Source organism: Sminthopsis crassicaudata, chromosome 1 (genome assembly GCF_048593235.1).
Source record: "Sminthopsis crassicaudata isolate SCR6 chromosome 1, ASM4859323v1, whole genome shotgun sequence".
NCBI lineage: Eukaryota > Metazoa > Chordata > Mammalia > Dasyuromorphia > Dasyuridae > Sminthopsis > Sminthopsis crassicaudata.
This window is the reverse complement of record NC_133617.1, coordinates 223072433-223080223: the sequence shown is the minus strand read 5'-3', so window position 1 is coordinate 223080223 and position 7791 is coordinate 223072433. Positions and strand designations below refer to the sequence as shown.

Sequence of the window (7791 nt, the reverse complement as noted above, 5' to 3'; positions counted from 1 at the left end):
TATAAAGCCTCTCCTGAGGACCCCATCTGTTAGTGCCTACCTGATTGAAATGACCTTACATTTACTCTCTATATGTATTTCATATTTATGTATCCTGATTCCTTAGCTAAAAAGTAAACTTTTTGAAGGGGGAGAGTATTGTGTTTTTGTCATTATTTCCCCAGTATATAGATCATACCCTGGCATATAGTAGCAACATAACAGATGCTTTTTAATTGATTGGACATATCTAGAGGCATAAAGAAAAGAGCTTTCTACCTTGTTTCTCCTACTTATTCTGTCATGGGTCTCAGTTCCCCTAGCTGCAAAATTACTCGAAAATTCTTTACAACTCTCAAATTCTAAGATTTCTAAATCCTAAAATCTATTTCATAATCTAGAATCTTCTAAATAATAGGCTACTTTTCCTCTTTCTTGGGTATTAGAAATGAACAAAAGAGAAAGGCCATTTAAAAGAGAAGAGACAGAGTCAACAAAACTTCATCTCTTAAATTAATAACAATTCAGAAAATTTTTGATTATTCTGAACATTTTGAGTTCTCTTTTACAATCTTAACTTCCCATCTCTTTTTTTCCATTGCCACCCCCCAGTTCAAGCCCTTATTATCATACCCTAGGAATATTACAGTAGCCTTCTACTGATCACTGCTTTTAGTCTCCGAAATCTTCAATATTCTCCCATTCTCTCTCAGAATCACCAATAATATTTTAGCAAGGCATTTGACAGATAGTGGGAAGGAATTAAATATTTGTCAAATGAATGAGAATTTTATCATATTTTGTTCCCTTTATTAAGTAATCATTAGCCTATGAGTAATTTTCTAAGTCATTCATGACCTTTGATGCTGATTAATAATAACTTCCAAACCTACTCTGGGCTAGTTTCTTGACAGTGCTAACAGGCAATGTAGTCACCATGGAAAGTGGCCCTGTTAGTGAGTAACAATGCTTCTATTGATCAGTATCCTTGACATTCAAGTAAACCTAGAGTTCTCCATTTTAGTTATGTAGTGTTGAATTGTTCTTCCCTAAGAATAAATGGGCAACAAACAGCCTTCTTCAGTCTACTCCTCACTGTCTTACCCACAAACACCCTTAGAGACCTCAAGTGACCTGTGAGAAGAGGCAATGTTCAAGATGACCACATTTGAAATGGTGATCCTATATTTGTTGCTGATTGGTCTGTATGCCAACAATCATTTTCTCCAGAGATTTAATTCTAACTTTTCCCCTACTCTCTCAACACTTTCCTCTTCAAGAATTGAATATCTTTGGGAGGTAAGAAATTCTCTGGGATTTCCACTGCTTGGAAATTTAGAAGGGGACATATAAGTTTAATTGAGAAACATTGGATGTCAAAACTAAGAGCCAAGTGATTCCTTTACAATCAAATACCAACTTCATTGTTATTTAAAATTCTTTATTACAGATTTTTAATATTGCTAATATATAATAATTTACATATTTATAAATCATAAATGGAAATTCAACTTATAAAATGTCATTAGGTTATAAAGAGCTTCTCTAATTTTCCAAGCTGATTACATATCACTCCCTTTCATGCAACTTCACTAGTTTTCTTGTTGTTCCTTAAATTCCATCTTCTATCTTTATGCTTGGTTCAGGCTGTCTCCCATTCTTGGGGTATATTCCCTCCTCAGTTTCACTTCTTAAAATTCTGAGCTTCTTTCTATTTATAACACAGTTCACATGCCTCTAGACATTTCCTCATCTCCCCGATACTAGTCCTCCTCCTAAAAATACCTTGTATTTACTTTGTATATAGTCATATGGATACATATTGTTTCCTTCCTTAGAATGCAAGCCTTTGGAAGGCAGAGACTGTTTTGTTTTTGTTTTTGTTTTTTCAAAACACTTAGCACTTAGCACAGTGTGTGAAAACTTTCAGATACTTAATAACTGACAAAAGCTAATCTTTTTGCTGCAAAAGATATTAAAAATCAGTTTTGTTTTATATTTTTACTTTATCGGTGTAAGGAGATCTTGGTGTGAAAACTCCTTTCATCAGTGCAGATTAGCAACTCCTTTATATGGAGTGGTTTTAGACCTGGCATGCTCTTTGATCCAACTGTGTCACTATTTAGTCTGTATTCCAAAGAAATTATAAAAAAGGGGAAAGGACCCATATGTGCAAAAATGTTTGTAGCAGCTCTTTTTGTAGTGGCAAAGAACTGGAAACTGAATGGATGCCCTTCAGCTGAGTCGTGGTTGAATAAGTTATAGAATTTGAATGTAATAGAATATTATTGTTCTATTAAGAAATAATAAGCGAGCTGATTTCAGAAAAACATGGAAAGCCTTCCATGAACTGATGCTGAGTGAAGTGAGCAGAGCCAGGAGAACACTGTACACAGTAATAACAACATTGTATAATGATCAACTATGATAGACTTAACTCTTTTCAGCAATACAATGATCCAAGACAATTCCAATAGAGTTATGATGGAAAATTCCATCCATATCCAGAGAGGAAATTATGGATGTTTAATGTGAATCGAAGCATACTATTTTAATTTTTTTGTTTGCTTTTTCTTTCTCATGGTTTTTCCTTTTTGTTCTATTTTTTCTTTCACAAAATGATTAATGTGGAGATATGTTTAAAATGATTGTATATATAAGAGAGGAAGAGAGGAAAAAATTGTAACTCAAAATCTTACAAAAATAAATGCTGAAAACTATCTTTAATATAATTGGAAAAATAAAATACTATTAAAAAATTTTTTAAAAAGAATTCTGGAATTTTGGAATTCTAGAACTTCCAAATTCCAAATTCCAGAATAAAAAGTTTAAAAAAAGTTTTAAAAATTTTAAAAGTTTGAAAAAGAATTTTAAAAATTCCAGAATTTTAAAAAGTTAAAAAATACTATTAAAAAGTTTTTAAAATTTTAAAAAATAGAATTCCAGAAAAAAATTCAAGTTCCAGAATTTAAAAAGGGGGGGGGGTTGGTTGTAGAAAATTGCCTGGTACACGGAGAGATTAAGTGAGTTGGTCCTGGCCAGATAGCTTGTCAAAATCAGGATTTGAATTCAGGTCTTATTTATATCCCAGCTGCCTCTCTAGCCACTTTGGCATACTATGTTTAATTGAACAACCCTTACTAATTAAACTTGCTTTGTAATTATTTACATTTAAATAAATGAAATTCAGCCCATAAAATATCATAACAGCTTTTGAGTTATTCCCTTCAATCTGTCTCACAGTTCTTTGTCTATTCATTCTAATTTATTTTTTCTCTTCTATGGTAGCAATTAGTGTTTATGCTACTCTTTTGGCCCTGTTGATTCATTCTGCATAATTTTTTTAGAGTGGGGCAAGCTTTAAGGATTAGTTTGTTAGGAATAATCAAAATATTTATGCCTTTGTTTTTAAGAAATATCTTTCATTTCAAGTGAATATTGGTGCCAGTCTCATTTGGGTATCAGGGTTTGGTTGAATGTATAATGTAAATTTTCTCTTAATGCTGTGAATTTGGTCATGGAAATGGAAATGTGGTAATTAAAAACACAGAGATGTTGCTTCCAGTAGTAGTCTTTTCTTAGGCCTTGCTGCTTGTAGGTCTCTGACTCATGTTTAAGCTGTCATTGGCTCAGGCATATGATATTTGTAAGCCAAATGAACAGTTTTGATTTTTTATTTTTCTTTAGGGAATTAAAAAGTTCTTTAACAGTACAAATCCAGTGTATTTCTTGCTTCCATATAAAATGTCACACAGTCTGGGAAAACATTTAGTGTGAAATGGTTGATTAAACAGTATTTTATTTTCTGTGGCTTTGTATGTGTCCAAGGTGAGGGGTAGGAAATCAGGTTTCTCTCAGGTTATAAATTCCTATTAATTGATTTTTTAAAATCTTCAATGCATTATTTTATTCAGAAGAGGTTTGTGTGGGGGAATGGGTTTCTAGCTTGGGTGGGCCTTCACAGCAGATGAGCAGAAACCTTTGATGAGTTTCACCCCAGTTTGTCCCCAGTGGAGGAATTTAGAAAATGCTGGGTGTGTGTGTGTCCCACAGTTGGTACTTGTATGTAAATGGGATTCAGCCTGTGTGAACCATCCTCCATTGGATGCTTGTATAAGCTGGCAACCCAGTAATCTTAGTTACACTGGGTTTTTGTATGTCTCTCTGTCTGGTTGGCAATAAACAAACACCAGTTTTGTTTCCATTGCAACTCCAGCCCTCTTCTGACATCTGGAACTCTGGTCAAAGGGTTGCAAGACACTTTGATCAGAGCTATGTGTTGGCTCTTGACAATCATAAAGCCATATAAGGGAGTGGGAGTGAAAAAAATCTGGTAGTTCTTCATCATCTCTACTTAAAAAAATAAGGATTATTGATTGACATCACTTCTGGAAAATTCTGGAGACACTATTTCATATAACAATGTTCAAAGAGCACATAACTGTTCTGTTTTGACACAATATCTGGAATAAAATAATTTTGATTGATCAAAGTCTTTCCATGTTGATATTATAGAAAGATTAGGGAAGAATTTTTTTAAAAAATATTACATTGTTATTTATTGATTACAAACCTTAATTGAAATGAAGATAATTTCTCTTCTATTTAACATTTCACTTGATAGGATTTTAAATTTTCCTTTATTTGTTTTTTTAAGAAGCAATAACTTTTCAATCTTTTTATATGCCTTTAGCTTGTGACCCTGCAGGTCTCAATGGATCACCTTAAATTCTTTTGCTTCATAGAACTGTGGACTCTCAGATTTGAATAGGACCTCAAAAATCCTATTCTAACCTATGTTTATATAGTAGTTCTCCTGTGCAATATATCTAAAAAGGGTCCCCTTCAAAAATGAAGAAAGTCAATCATATCTGACAGTTTTGTTAAGAAGATTTTCTAGCAATTAAAACAAAAAAAGCAGAATTCTGCTTCTAATCTACTGTTTTTTTTATTCTACCCTCAGAGACTAAATAAAACAAATAAAATCCCTTTCCTACATGATAGTTCTTTGAACATCTGAAGACAAGAATTTTTTTCTCCCCTATCTTCTTTTTTTCCTGGATGAATCTTCTTCAGTTCATCTCTTTTTGGAAGTTAGAGCCATCTAGTCCCTCACAGTCCTTTTTGCTTGAATCATTGCTTTTTCTCCTCTCACTCTGTTAGAATGGGATATTAAAATCTCTTCTATTTGTTGTTTTAGTCATTTAGTCATTTTCCAGCCATATCCAACCCTTTGTAACCCCTTTTTGGGGGTTTTCTTGGCAAAGTTACTAGAATGATTTGCCATTTTCTTCTCCAGTTTATTTTTGCAGATGAGGAACCTGAGGCAAACAGATTTAAGTGACTTACCTAAAGTAAGCCAGACTTGAACTCAAAGTTGAATTTTCTGACTCCAGATTTGACACTCTATACATAATGGTGCTACCTACCTGTCCTTCACTGTCCTACATTTCAATTTATCAATCTCTTTCCTAGAATATGACACCCAGAATTGAATACAGTAGGCTGGATGTTGCCTGATTTGGACAGGGTATTCTCACTTGCCTGAGATACATTAGCTATTCACAGTCATACAGTATTAAACTTGAAGTCCACTGAAAACCTAAGTGTTTTTGGCTAGAACCTTAGGAAGTCACTTATCTCACTAGCATTATTTTATGTGGCTAATTTATTTAATCCAAAAGTTGAAGTTCCAACTCATTCCTATTCAATTTTAAGTTTAGTTTGGCTCATGGTTTCAGTCTATAGAGAACTTTTGGGATCCTAATGCATTATCTGAATGTATTTCTGTGTCCTCTGAATTTTTTTTGATAAATGTACTAACTTTGTTTCATCTTAGACACTGATAAAATATTCAATAGACCAGTGATACATTTTTATTTTTTAAATAAATCATTGTTTAGTTGTGTTTTCATTTTTTTGATAATAGCTTTTATTTTCAAAATACATGCAAAGAGAATTTTCAATATTCACCCTTGCAAAACCTTGTGTTCCAAATTTTTCTACCTTCCTCCCACACACACCCTCACTTAGGCATCAAGTAATCCAATATAGGTTAAACATGTGCAATTTTTCTAAACATCTTTTCACTTTTATCATATTGCACAAGAAAAATCAGATCAAAAAGAAAAAAAGAAGAAAGAAATAAAAATCAAGCAAACAACAGCTGAAAAAATTCTGTTGTGATCTACATTCAGTCCCCCAGTTCTCTTTCTGGATTCAGATGGCTCTCTCCATCACAAGTCTCTTGGAACTGGCCTGAATCATCTCATTGTTAACTGTGATACATTTTTAGAGGCAGCTAGGTGACACAAGTGAATGGAGTTTTAGGCTTAAGAGTCAGGAGGACCTGAGCTCATTTAGCCTCAGATATTTCCTAGCTATGTGACCCTGGACAAATCATATGACTTCTGTCTGTCTTGGCTTCCTCAACTTATATATATATATGTGTATATATATATATATATATATATATATATATATATATATATATATATATATATATATATATATATATATATATATATATATATATATATATATATACATATATAAGATACTTTAGAAATGCTAAATACTTTCTCAAAACTATAAGGATATGAGCCATTCTTCAATTGATAAATGGTCAAAAGATATTAATAGGCAGTTTTCCAATGAAGAATGAAGAAATCAAAATGCTTTATAGTCATATGAAAATCATATGAAAAATTTTCTCTAACCAAAAATCTTAGAGACATATTAAAACAATCCTCAGATATTTTATACCTATCATATTGGCTAAAATTATGATTGTTATTGTTATTAATAACTCCTTTTCATGGTTGTTGTAGGGACAAAAATGTTGTAATATTTGTAAAGTGCTTTGTAAGCCTTAAAGCTAGCTTTAAAAAATCCCACTAGAGTTCTTTCTTCAGACAAAGTCCCCTCTTTGGTCCCAATATTTTCCCAGGTCAAATGCATTTAGTGATACTAATCCAAATCATCATCCCTTGTAAACAGAGGTAGTTTTTAAAATACTTTCCTGAAATTTAGATACCCTGTGTTTTGGCCTTCCCCAGGATTGTCTTCCCCAATGGCATATCACAATGTCATAAAGAAGATAAGAAATTATTCTGCAATGGCTAATTCTTGATAAATGGTTCATGATGATCAACAATTCCCTTTTCAGTGACTCACAGACTTATCTCTTCAATAAAAAAAGTTTTCTTATTATTTTTAAATAAGGCTGCCCATAAGATCTCCATACACTCCAAATTCTTCTGATATTTTGACTAACTGCAATGTAAGTAGGTTCCTAATTCTGTAATTAGTCCTGTAAATCTCAATGAGAAACCACAAATAGACATGAATTTAGGAATCTTTAATATTTTGTTATTTTATTTTGTCTTGCATTGACAAGTAGAAGTTTTCAAATGCACAAAAAGAAGCAAGAGAAAGTGAAAGCAAAAAGGAAATTTAATTGGAAATGTTTATACACATATCCATATATTTGTGTTATTCATAATGCATTTTAAAAAACACTTTAAATTTACACATAATAGTCTATATCCCGACTCTATATCTTTTCACTGGCTGTTCTCCATACTGGAAATGTTCTTCCTCTTCCTAGGTTTTCTGACAGCCCTCATTACTCAGCTCAAATATCCCCTCCTGCAAAAGGCCTCTTTGGTTCTCCTTATTCTTTACTCCTAGTGACTTTCTTTAGAGATTAGCTTCCATTGGATATATCTTGTATGTTTGTAGTTATTTGCATATCATCTCTCCCATTAGAATGTAAGTTTCTTGAGGACAAAGATGGTGTTTTTTTCCTTC

At 32.6% G+C, this 7791-nt stretch overlaps 1 protein-coding gene across 1 annotated transcript in view; it reads left to right on the top strand.

The window, feature by feature from the left end:
• Positions 1 to 7791, top strand: part of MTCL1 (microtubule crosslinking factor 1) — a 159191-nt gene that overhangs the window by 29703 nt on the left and 121697 nt on the right.